Genomic DNA, 13,629 nt, shown 5'->3' on the forward strand with positions numbered 1-13,629 from the left:
CTAGTTGCCTCTTAGACTTGAACTTTCTGTTTTGTTTTTGGTGTTTCTGGTGTTTTGCTACTACCAGTGGCGGAGCCAGGAATTTAATATAGGGAGGGCACCCATTAATTACAATTTCAAAATTTTTCTTTCAATCAATAACAATAACATAATAATAATTTGTCGAGCTAATGTTAAACATTAAAAATTAATATCCATTACAAAAAGTTTTAAATTTTAAACTTTTACAATTGACCCCGACAAGTTTTCATCTTTTGAAATCTTTCCATAATTGTATTATTGTTAATGCCATAAAAAATATCTCTCTCAGTGTAGACAACCAAGCTATCATTCTTCATCACCCATTCGGTTTCGCAACCGATTCTTCACAATATTCATAGCTAAAAATACTCTCTCAATAGTAGCAGTTGCAACAGGTAAGATTAATGCTAAAGTCAAGAGCAAATACACCAATGGATATACTTTGTCTCTTCTTGTCTTTTCTAGTCTCTACCATTTTCTTAGTAAGATCGGCAATTCCATTCAACATTGAGAACTCACTACTGGATAGCATGTTGATAATATATGTATCAAGTTGATCATTAAGTACCATGAGCTCCACTGAAGAAAATTCTTTGGGATAGAATTCAGCAAGATAAATTAACTTTTTCCAGTCAAAACTAGAGAAAGAGTTAGATGGATTCAAACATGCCACACAAAGTAACAAATTAGTGTTCGACTTAGTGAAACGAGCATTTAGTTCTTGAACTTGCATATCCAAAACAGTGTATAATAACTCAGCGCGATAGTGATGTAAGTTTGTAATTTCTTGAGCATTGCGCCTTTTTCTCCCTCGAGCTACAAACATATCTTCCATTTGGGGAACATCAATTTCATGCTTTTCACAAAAAGACAAAATATCATCAAGTAAAGATGTCCACCCACTCTCCCTCATCTTTTGGAGCCGTACTTTAGAAATTTGAACTAAATTCATAGCATTAACAATATCTTGATCTTTTCTTTGTAGTGCTTGCGATAACTCACTTGTAATAGCCAATATCGTTTTCATCAAATGAAGGTTGAATACAAACTCAAATGATTGAATTGAGTCCAACAATACATTTGCTTCTGCTCGTTGTTCTGAATTTGAACCATCCTCCGAAATCATTTCAAGCACATCAATCACTGTTGAAACAGACTAGCCAAGCTGACTAAAGTACTATAGTGTGAACCCCAACGTGTATCACCAGCACGTTTAAGATTAGTTTCTTGATTTAAGCCTTGCCCACTAGATAGCTCTCCAGTATTAAGTGCCTCAGCAACTTTTGTAGCTTGCTTCTTCCTAACAATATCTCGGCGTTTACATGATGCTCTAACAACATTCACCACATTAGAAACCAAAGTGAAAAGTAAAGCAATTTGATTATGATTCTTCGCCACGGGTACAAGTGCCAATTGCAATTGATGAGCAAAACAATGAACATAATATGCACAAGGATTCTCTTTCAGTATAAGTGTTTTATGACCATTGAACTCACCTTGCATATTACTAGCCCCATCATATCCTTGACCCCGCAATCTGGAAATACTCAATCCAAGTCTGGAGAATAAATTTTCCATAGCTTGTTTAAGTAACGGAGCATTCGTATTAGCAACATGCTCAATACCCAAAAAGCGCTCAATCACTTGGCCTTTTTTGTCAACATATCGTATTACAACTGCCATTTGCTCCTTGATTGATATGTCACAAGCTTCATCAATCAAAATAGAAAAAAGTGCATCACCAAGATCTCTAATAATCACATTGATAGTTTCAAATGCGGCCACATTTACAATGTCTTTTTGAATATCAGGAGATGTCAACTTGAGATTTTGAGGAGCATTGCTCAATGTAACCACTTTGACATCTTCATTATGATCAGCAAGAAACTTGAGAAGTTCAAGAAAATTTCCTTGGTTACTTGACTTTTCAGATTCATCATACCCACGAAACGCAAGTCCTTGTCTTAGAAGAAATTTAACACAATCAACTGATGAATTCAAACGGGTTCGATACTCAATTCGAGCTTGATTAGATTGTTTGAAAAAAATCGTTTCAATATGCTGGTTTTGGTTTAACAAGTCTTGACATTTACTCAAAGTTTGATTATGAGCACTATTGGGACCTCCAACATGAGTCTGAATTTTTTTTTTCTTCCAATTTGAGAAACCCTCACCAACAAAGGAATCACCACCAGCTTGCTCTCCAATATCGGGTTTGAAAAGATAACAACATAAACAAAATGCTAAATCTTTTGCTACGCTATACTCCAACCAATTAGGAAATTCACTAAACCAAGCCTGATTAAATAGCCGAAATTTTTGTCCAAATGATTTTTGTGGAAAATTATGATCACGAGGTTGACAAGGACCTTTTTGTAGATATACCCTGCGAATTCGGTCTCGATCATTAGCATTATAGTCCATAATCCGAGGCCGTAGTCCTGGATCTGTAGGAAGGTCTACTAAGTTGATTTCTATGCGACTTTGTTTTGCAGAAGAATAATTATCATCTTTTTCTTGAGAAAGAGACGATTCCAACTATGATTTTCTTTTGAAATATTTCTCCATGACTGTTTGGAAAAACCAAAAATCAAAATAAAAATTCATAATCAAAATCTCAAAGCCCCCACAAATCAAAATCTCCAATTTTAATACAAATCAAAAAATTTAAATTAGTAAAAATCACAACAAATCTAAATTTTTAATCTTAGCACAAATTATAACAAATCAAAATTCCTAATTTAAATATTAATCACTGCAAATTAATGTTTTTAATTTTAGCATAAATCAAATCCCTAATTTTAGCGCAAACAACAACAAACCAAAATCTTTAATTTTAATATAAATTACCACCAATTAAGATTCATAATTTTAGCATATCAAAATCTCTTACTTTAACATAAATAATAACAAATAAAAATTTTTTACAAATCAAAACTTAACAAACAATTATAAATTAATACTCATAATTTTTATTTAAAAGTAAAAAAAAAAAAAAGTTACTTGTAAACAATGAAGAAAAGATACCAAGGTTGTAGTATGGTCCCAAATCTGTGTTGTGTGATCCTAATTTAGTGAATTGCGAGTTGGTAAATTGCAAAGCAACAAAGGGAGACAAAAAAAACAAAGAAAATACAAAGATACTTCACAAGTACTGTGAATAAATAAAAAAAATAAAGAATTTCATACACTTTTAAGGTTTTAGAGTTTTAACTTTACTGTAATTGGAGTTGTGTGCACTCACCAAAAAAAACGTTGTGTTAGTATTTAATTAGGATTGGGATTGAGATTCCAAAAAAAAATAATAATAATAATAAAATAAAATAAAATATATAAACATGGTGCGTCATGCGTGGTGTGGGTGTGCCAGTGGTTAGTTGGGTTTGAAATTGTGTATTAGGAGGGGCACTGTAACGCCCTCAAAATAAACTCATCAATCATATATTTTTGACATAAGAGAATAAAGCATAATTACATTTCATCAGAGTATTCATTACAAAATGTATTACATGTTGACAACAAAAGTAAATGCCCTACGGGCTTACAACTTTTCAAGCCAACACTTGGTTGCAAAAAGAGTGAGTACTAACTCAAACAGATAATAAGCCCTTGGCTTGATACACATGTAATACAAAAATGTAACTACAAAAGATGTCCCAGACACTAAGCCTCTCAAGCTATGTCCTTGGAGGTGGCATGCTACCTGTATCTGAAAATGATGTCCCATATAAGGTGAGTCAATGCCCAGTAGAGATATGCTAAACATAATATGAGTAATAACTAAAACATAAGCATATGATAAATGTTTAACTCATATAGACCAACATATAGTACAATCTAGTTCCATAATCCTTTATTTAACAAATTCAACTTATAAACACGGCTGAGAACCTGACCAAACAATTTAAGCGAGACTACATCTCAAGCCAACAATACTTCAAACTGCCATTTCACGGAAATTGCGTCCGCGGAATTCGGCACCCATGTGTAATTAGTTTCTCATGGCCATTTTACGGAAATTTCATCTGTGGGACTCGACACCCATGTATAGATGTTTTCGGATTGCTATTTTACGAAAATTTCATCCGCGGGATTCGGCACCTATGTATAGATATTTAGAATTGCCATTTTATGAAAATTGCGTCCGCGGGATTCAGTACCCATGTGTGATTATTTTCGAATGGCCATTTTACAGAAATTTCATCTGCGGGATCCGGCACCCATGTATTCAAACACACAACTTGATTAGTTTTAGTTCACCTAATCATCATGCAGTGTCTACAACAATCAAGACTATCCTTCATCAATAGCCCAAAACAGTTATTTCTAAACAGATAATAAATGCACCAACAGGTAAATTATCAACATTTTCAAAGGTGAGTGATTATTAAATCCAACTACACCATTCTATTACCTAATGAGCCAATTTCATTATTTCCAACTCAATTTCGTAATTCCATAACATTTCCCAATTAATTATATAAATTAATTAATAGCAAAAATTAGGGCTTTCTCCTATTTTTCTCAACTTTGATCCAAAGGCTCAAATATCAACAACAACACCAATAATCTCATCTCTAGCCCCAAATACACATGTAAAGGCATCAAAATACAAAACCCCTCTTTATACATTTTGAAACCTTAACACCCAAAATTACCCAACATCAACATTATATCAAAATGACTAAAAATTTATGTCAAAGATCATAAGAATGAGTAGTTATCCTTACCTCAAATTCGGAGCTCAAAGGAAGAAGATGAAGAAAATTTGAGATGCTCCAAATCAAGAAATTTTCGGATCAAAGTGAAGCCCACACCAAGCACAACACTTTTTACAAAGGGACAAGGGTAGGAGATCACTCTAATTAGATCAATAACTAGAGAGAAGTTGGGTTTTAGAGAGAGGTGCTCTCCAATGGAGGTTTTGAAAAAGTAAGAGAGAGAAAGGAAATCAAAAAGTGATCCAAAAAGGTGAAACTCAGACTGATATACAAGTTGCCCTGCTCGAGCGTGGGAACCTCCGCTCGAGCGTCAGACACAGATTCACGCTCGAGCGTCAAAACGCCCGCTCGAGCGTTGGATGCACACTCACAGAAGTTTTGCAGGCGATGGTCCCCGCTCGAGTAGAGGAACAAAATCAAAGGGGTCACGCTCGAGCGTCAAAACTCCCGCTCGAGCGTACAAAGACCTGCAGAGAAAAATATTAGGAGATGGAAATTCATGCTCGAGCGTCAAAACTCCCGCTCGAGCGGAGAAGCAACAACGAAGGGCCCGCTCGAGTGTCAAAAGCCCCGCTCGAGCGTGAAGGCCAAATTCTAGGCACCAACTTTTGGTTTCAAAGCACAACCAACCTGTTTCAAACCTGCTCAACACAACCCAAGACTCAAATAAGAAGAGTAAAGGATAGAAATGAGAATGAGACAACAACACATCCACGGAACCGAGTCTGGAATACAATAAATAAAGAGAGGAAAAACCAAGATCGCTATAACCTTCCCCCCTTAAGGAATTTCGTCCCCGAAATTAAGTACAAGTTTTTCAAAAACGTGGTTTTCTCAATTCTCAACAGTATTACAACTCAACATTTAACAACCTGACCCATTACCGGTCATCCTATCTCTTTTCAAGAGGCAAATCACAATATATAACTCAATATGCATAATTAGCATGCTTTCCTTTGAAATTTACCAATTTTAACACATATTTCACAAATCTATATCATATTCAATATTCATGATATAATTCCATTTCTACAGTACATTCAACATATGCAATGTTACACTAAACTTCCATTTCAAGGCAAGTTTCAAAATACTTCCATAAATCAAAACATATACAATGTTTTACAACTTAAGACATATTTAATGCTCTTAAAGTTCATCAACATTACAAAATCCCACTACAGTTAAACATTTACAAACAAGTCCGGATATTTCTCACGGACATCCACCTCACGTTCCCAAGTGGTTTCCTCCACTCCGTGATGTTTCCACAAAACTTTACTAAGGAAATGGTCTTGCCTCGCAAGACTTGATCCCGCCTATCCAAGACCTGAACCGGTCCCTCCTCATACGAGATATCCTCGTCAGCCTCCAAATCGGTCCAATCCAGCACATAGGACGGATCTGGTTCATACTTCCGAAGCATACTAACATGAAACACGTCATGCACTCCGGATAACTGCGGCGGCAAGGCCAAATGATAGGCAACCTGGCCAATCCTCTCAAGGATCTCAAAGGGACCAATAAACTGAGGGGACAACTTCCCACTCTTCTCGAATCTCATCAAACCCCGCCTAGTTGATATTTTCAGAAAAACATGATCACCCGTCTCAAATGCCAAAGGTTTCCTTCTACGGTCGGCATAACTCTTTTGGCGACTCTGGGCTGTGACAAGCCTCCTACAGATAAGCTTAACCTTCTCCGTCGTTTTCCTCACCAACTCCGGGCCTAACAAAGGTGCATCACCCACCTTGGCCCAACAAACTGGAGACCTACACGGTCGACCATACAAAGCCTCAAACGGTGCCATACCGATACTCGACTGAAAACTGTTGTTATAGGCAAACTCCACTAGAGGCAAGTGCCTCTCCCATGACTCACTAAAGTCAAGAACACAAACTCGAAGCATATCCTCAAGGATCTGAATAGTACACTCGGACTGCCCATCAGTCTGAGGATGATAAGCTGTGCTAAAGGTCAATTTAGTGCCCAAGGCACTCTGCAAACTCTGCCACAACCTAGCAGTAAAACGAGGATCTCTATCAGAGATGATCAACATTGGGACCCTGTGCAACCTCATTATGTCCCGAATATACAAGTCGGCAAGATGATCTACCAAATCTCTCACACGCATAGGGATAAAGTGCGCCGACTTAGTCAACCGATCTACAACCACCCAAATAGCATCACTACCCCACTGAGTCCTTGGAAGACCTACAACGAAGTCCATAGTGACATTTTCCCACTTCCACTCGGCAATAGGCAAGGGTTGCAACAAACCCGCTGGCCTCTGATGTTCGGCTTTCAGTTGCTGACAAGTAAGGCACCTAGACACAAACGCTGCCACATCCTTCTTCATACCCCGCCACCAAAACTGGCGACCAAAATCTCGATACATCTTAGTGCCTTCCGGATGCACTGCAAGGCGTGAATGGTGAAACTCTCGGAGTACCTCCTCTCGGCAAGACTCCAGCACAAACAAGCGGTCTCGGTATCTCACACTCAGGTCGGGATACACCGTCAAGCCCTTCTCAGCCTTCTCGCTGGAGATCTTCTCTCGGAGGGATTCCACCTCAAGGTCACCTCCTTGTGCCTCTAACACTCGATTCACAAGTGTGGGTTGCACAACTACAGAAAACAAGATCACAGCCCCAATTGATTTGCCCAGAAGCAAATCAAACTCGCCAAGTGCACCCAACATCTCCCACTCTCGGATGGCTATGCAAGCTACATCACTAATGGATTTTCTGCTAAGGGCATCGGCCACAACATTGGCTTTTCCCGAGTGATAGTGCAACTCGAAATCATAGTCCTCAATGAACTCCATCCACCTCTTCTGCCTCAAATTCAAGTCTCTCTGTGTAAACAGGTACTTTAGACTCTTATGATCCGAGAATACCTCGAATCTCTCACCATAGAGGTAGTGCCTTCAAATCTTCAAGGCAAAAATCACGGCTGCTAACTCTAGGTCATGTGTAGGGTAATTCTTCTCGTGTATTTTCAACTGACGTGAGCCATAGGCTACTACTTTTCCCTCTTGCATCAACACACAACCCAAACCCTCTTGTGAGGCATCACAATAAACCACATAACCCAAACCTCTCTTCGGAATAATCAAAACCGGAGCGGTGGTCAATCTAACGTTCAACTCTTGGAACGACTTTTCACAAGTCTTACTCCATACAAATTTGACCCCTTTCCGCGTCAATCTAGTCAGCGGTGAAGCTAGCCTGGAGAAATCTTTCACAAACTGGTGGTAATACCTTGCTAATCTCAGAAAACTGCGGATCTCAAAAACACTCTTAGGCTGTGCCCAATCTTGCACTGCCTCAATCTTGGATGTATCAATAGACACCCCTTCCCCGGAAACCACATGGCCTAAGAACTTGACCTCTCTTAGCCAGAATTCACACTTCCCAAACTTAGCATACAGCCTATGGGCTCTAAGCAACTCAAGCACCACTCTCAAGTGTTCCTCGTACTCCTCCTCAGACGGTGAATAAATCAGAATGTCGCCCACAAAAACGACTACAAAACAATCTAAGAATTCCCGGAAGATCCGATTTATCAAATCCATAAACACTGCCGGTGCATTGGTGAGCCCAAATGGCATCACCAGAAACTCATAGTGGCCATACCGCGTACGGAATGTCGTCTTCGGAATATCCTCCTTCCTGACCCTCAACTGATGGTAACCTGATCTCAAGTCTATCTTAGAGAAACAATGGGACCCTTTCAACTGGTCAAACAGATCATCTATATGGGGCGTAGGGTATCTATTTTTAACCGTAGCCCGATTCAATTTCCAATAATTGATACAAAATCTCAAGGCACCATCTTTTTTTTTAGCAAAGAGGGTCGGTGCTCCCCACGGTGAAGCACTATGGCGAATAAAGCCCTTATCTAGCAGCTCCTGGAGTTAAATCTTTAACTCACTCAACTCGGCTAGGGCAAAACGGTAAGGTGCCATGGAAATCAGTGCCATGCCGGGTGCTAAGTCAATAGAGAACTCGATCTCTGGGTGAGGTGGCAAACTAACAAGGTCCTCGGGAAAAACATCCGAATACTCGCAAACCACTCTTGGCAATACAGTCTGGGTCTCATCACACTCACTACTCATAAAGCTAGCGAGGAGACCACTAAGCTCACTCCGTCGTCGTGGATCATATACTGGTGGTAACACACTGCCAACCCGATTCCCCAAGAAATAGAAACACTCCCCGCCCGGTATGACGATAACCAGTCCATACCCAAAATCACATCAAAGCCCGACATAGGCATAACTACAAAAGGAAATAGAAACCAACGATCGGCGACCTCTATATCACAGTCCCGACACCCTTGTTTCAAAATCAACTCACCTCCAACAGGTGATACAACACAAATAGGAGATGCTAACTGTGCCAACTCCAACCCCAAAACAGATGTAAATGCAGTAGATATAAAGGAATGCGATGCACCCGTATCAATCAACATATTGGCAACCGAGTTGCAAAACAAAAAGGTACCTCTTACAACAGATGGAGCCGGTACTAGATCCTGCGTGGTAACAGCATACACATGCCCTGTAGGCCCCTGATCTACCTGCTCACCTCTCAGAGCAAAAGGCTGGTGCACAGACTGAGATGATGAAGCCCCCTGATTGGCCCTCGAGGCCTGAACAGACTGTGCTGGCTGCGAACTCTGTGTCTGTCTCAAACCAGACACACCGGGTGTACCACCCAACTGTGGGCAGAACCTCTTCAGGTGCCCTGTCTGACCACACTGGTAACAAGAGAACGACCGGCCTCTGCCCTGACTCTGGCTCTGAGGTCGAGCCGAAGATGAAGCTGCTCCCTGACCTCCTCCCCTCTGTGGGCAACTGGAGACTTGTGGCCCAGCTGACCACATTTGAAATAGGTAAAGTCTCCCTGGCTGCCTCTCCCAGAACCCGAACCCGGTACTGGAAAGGTAGACCTCACCAAGGCACCCTAGGATTGTTGAGGGTTAGAACTTGTCTGCCCCTACCATCCCCCTGGCCATCCTGACTCCTCTTGGAGCCTCTCATCCTCTTCTCCTCCTCCATCATAGTCTCTATATGGGTTGCGGCATCCACAAGACGCCCATACTCTCAGATCATGGATCCCCCAACTCTCATCTTGAGGCCATGCCTCAACTTCCTCTCGAACTCAATGCAACGGCGTTCCTCAGACGCCACAAGCTCAGGTGCGAACCTGGATAAGCTAGTAAATGTGGCCTCAAACTCGGCCACTGATAAGCTCAGCTACTTGAGCTGACAAAACTAGTCCCTCAGTTTCTCCCTGACAGTTGGGGCTAGGAACTTCTCCTGGAAAACATCTACAAAGGTCTCCCATGTACCACCAACACGGCCTCTTATGAACTTCCACCACTGACCCGTATCCCCCTTCAGCTGGAAAGATGCCAAGGTCACATTCAATGCCCCGTCTTCGATGCCAATCATCTCAAATGTCTTGGTCATCTGTTCTAACCACTCGTCAGCCTTAAGTGGCTCCTTGGGATCCCCAATAAACTCATCCGGATTTGACCGAAAGAACTCCCTCTTCAGAAAGGAAGGCCCTGCATCAACAACCTGGGCCAGAACTGGATTCTCAGCTCTGAGAATGCCTATGGATTCTCTCATAGCTCCTGCTATCTCGCGGGCTAAGGCACCCATGGCCTGCTGCCCCACTGGCTCGGCTACATTGGCCTGATTAACACCCTCTTGCCGCGCCGGAACTTCATCCGGTATAGGCATCTCCTGTCTCCTAGGCCTACCTCGCCTACCACCACGTCCTCGTCCTGACATTCTAATAAAGGTAACGAAGAACATTAGCACATTCACAAATGTGCCGAAGCTATAACATTCGTGTCCTAATGCAATGGACAACTATAATTCACTCGACGTAAGCACATAATCACATAAGCACTTACAAATTTCATTTCTGGATAGTGATAGTCCCGAGGCGTTACTAGAGTTCCGGTTAGAAACAACATTGATCAAGTGCTTTTCCAACAAGACTCACAGAAACCCAAGGATCCAATCAACATCCTAGAAACTAAATCCCATACCCAAATAGTCACATAAACATGTTATCACATAAGCATATAACACTATATCTAAGTCTCTATCAAGCGAGACAAACCCATTATGGTACTAACCACTTCCCGCGTACCCAAAGTATTCGAACCCGGTACGCTCTGATACCAAGTTATCAAAGATCATAAGAATGAGTAGTTATCCCTACCTCAAATTCGGAGCTTAAAGGAAGAAGATGAAGAAAACTCGAGATGCTCCAAAGCAAGAAATTTTCGGATCAAAGTGAAGCCCACATCAAGCACAACGCTTTTTACAAAGGGACAAGGGTAGGAGATCACTCTAACTAGATCAATACCTAGAGAGAAGTTGGGTTTTAGAGAGAGGTGCTCTCCAATGGAGGTTTTGAAAAAGTAAGAGAGACAAAGAAAATCAAAAAGTGATCCAAAAAGGTGAAACTCGAACTGATATACAAGTCGTCCCGCTCGAGCGTGGGAACCCTGCTCGAGCGTCAGACACAGATTCACGCTCGAGCGTCAAAACGCCTGCTCGAGCGTCGGATGCACACTCACAGAAGTTTTGCAGACGATGGTCCCCATTCGAGCGTCAAACTCTCCGCTTGAGCGGAGGAACAAAATCAAAGGGGTCACGTTCGAGCGTCAAAACTCCCGCTCGAGCGTACGAAGGCCTGCAGAGAAAAATACTAGGAGATAGAAATTCACGCTCGAGCGTCAAAACACCCGCTCGAGCAGAGAAGCAACAACGAAGGGCCCGCTCAAGCGTCAAAAGCCTCGCTCACCAAAAAAAAAGTTGTGTTAGTATTTAATTAGGATTGGGATTAAGATTCCAAAAAAAATAAAATAATAATAAAATAAAATAAAATATAATATATAAACATGGTGCGTCGTGCGTGGTGTGGGTGTGTCAGTGGTTAGTTGGGTTTGAAATTGTGTATTAGGAGGGGCACAAGGCAGACTACACTAAAAATTAAAAAATAAAATAAAAAAATTCAAAAGTCAGGGGGGGCACGTGACCCCCCTAAGTCCAATGTCCCTCTACCCCTGGCTGCTGCCTTTTGATCTTAACTTATAACTGACAGTGACAGAGACTTTCTGTTTTGTTTGGAGTGTTTGCGGTGTTTTGTTGCTGCTGTGTTTTGATCTCAGCTCATAACTAGAAAACTCAATAGACAATGAAAACATAGCGATGTCAATAGGAAATTCAGCACAAGGATAGAAAATTCAACATTAAAGATGTCAAATCCTTGAATTTTTTTTCAAAAAACAGAGAAAATTACACACACAAGCACACAACTAGATAGGGAAAATCAAGGAAGCCACAAAAAGAAATTGGACTCTACAGTGGTAAAAAAAAAATACAAATGCCAGCGAAAATTTAGCATAAAGAGACAACCAATCAATGAAAATCAAACAAGCAACATAAATTAATGGGAGTTTAATGTGGGCAGGAAAAATTCAAATACAAGAGAAAATTTGAGAGAAAACTAAAGAGACAACTAGTCAAAGAAAATCAAGTAAGGCACAGAGAGAAAAGAAGTCCAATGTGTTCAGAGAAAATTAATCTAAAGGGGATATCTTAGTGTCCGAGAAAATTTATCTCAAATGAAAAATTATACATAAGGAGACAACTAATCAGTGAAAATCAAACAAGTAACTTAAATTAGTAACCTAATTGTGAGCAAACCAGAGAAATTCAAAATACAGAGAAAATTTGAAAATACAAAGAAATTGAACAAACCAGAGAAATGTTACTTCTACCAAATTTCTCTGTATAAATTTGAGAGACCTCAACTATTATGAAAATATTTCATATTTTTTATGCTATAGAATTTTAATATGAGAGACTTTAAAAAAAATTCTCCAAAATTTTTTTGGTAGTTTTTTTATTTTTTATTTTTTATTTTGATTTAATAATGTAATTTATAAGTTTTATGGTAATTTTTTTACCAGATATAAATTTCGCAACGAAAAAAGTGTTGTATTAGAATTCCGCATTTCAACGAGGCTGCCGCTGATGATAACACCACATTGTGATGTGAATTGATGGACAAACATAACCGCCTCAACCGTTATCTTGATTGGGATAAAATATATATATATATATATATATATTTTAATTTAAGAGTTTGTGGTAAGATAATTCTAAGACCAATCATATCATATATGTTTCTTACGGTGATATATTTTAAAGATTTTTTAATTTTTTTTATGTCAATATGTCTTTTTTATCTAAATATAAAATTTTATATAAATTGAATTTTAATTATAATAATTAATTTTATATGAATTCTATTTGAAAAATATTTATTTTTCATATATTTTTCATCGTATATTTAGTTTTGTCGTAGTCAATTTTTTTTATATAGTTAATATTTTAATTTAATTATTATAACATTTGAAAAAAATTTATCTCTATAAATAAATAAATAAATAAATAAGACAGAATGTGCTTAATTATGTGTATCGCACGGATCAAATTATTTTTCTTTCATATTTTTTTTAATTTTTTGTCTATTTTATTGATATCTTAATATTAATTTATATTTAAATTTTTATTTAACATGAAATTATTTATTACAAATATTTATATTTAATTTAAATTTTATATACCTATATACAATATGTATGAATAATTCAAAAAAAAATATTAAAGAAAAAAAATCAATACCCTACATATTTAATTTATTTATTTTCTTCTTAATCCAATCACAACATATTTAGATTTAATCTTTTAAATAAAATTTTTGTAGTTCTATTTCTATATATTTTTATTTTTCAAATAACTATGAAAATAAAAATAAATCATTAGAATCACTTTTAATTTTATATTCTT

General features: G+C 38.7%; 1 pseudogene; it reads right to left on the reverse strand.

The window, feature by feature from the left end:
• Nucleotides 1-224: 224 nt before the first annotated feature.
• On the reverse strand, nucleotides 225-5,623 carry LOC114272828 (uncharacterized; annotated as a pseudogene).
• Between the last annotated feature and the right edge of the window lie 8,006 nt (nucleotides 5,624-13,629).

The sequence above is a fragment of the Camellia sinensis genome, chromosome 8, assembly GCF_055761805.1.
Source record: "Camellia sinensis isolate YWXY chromosome 8, ASM5576180v1, whole genome shotgun sequence".
In the NCBI taxonomy this organism is placed as follows: domain Eukaryota; kingdom Viridiplantae; phylum Streptophyta; class Magnoliopsida; order Ericales; family Theaceae; genus Camellia; species Camellia sinensis.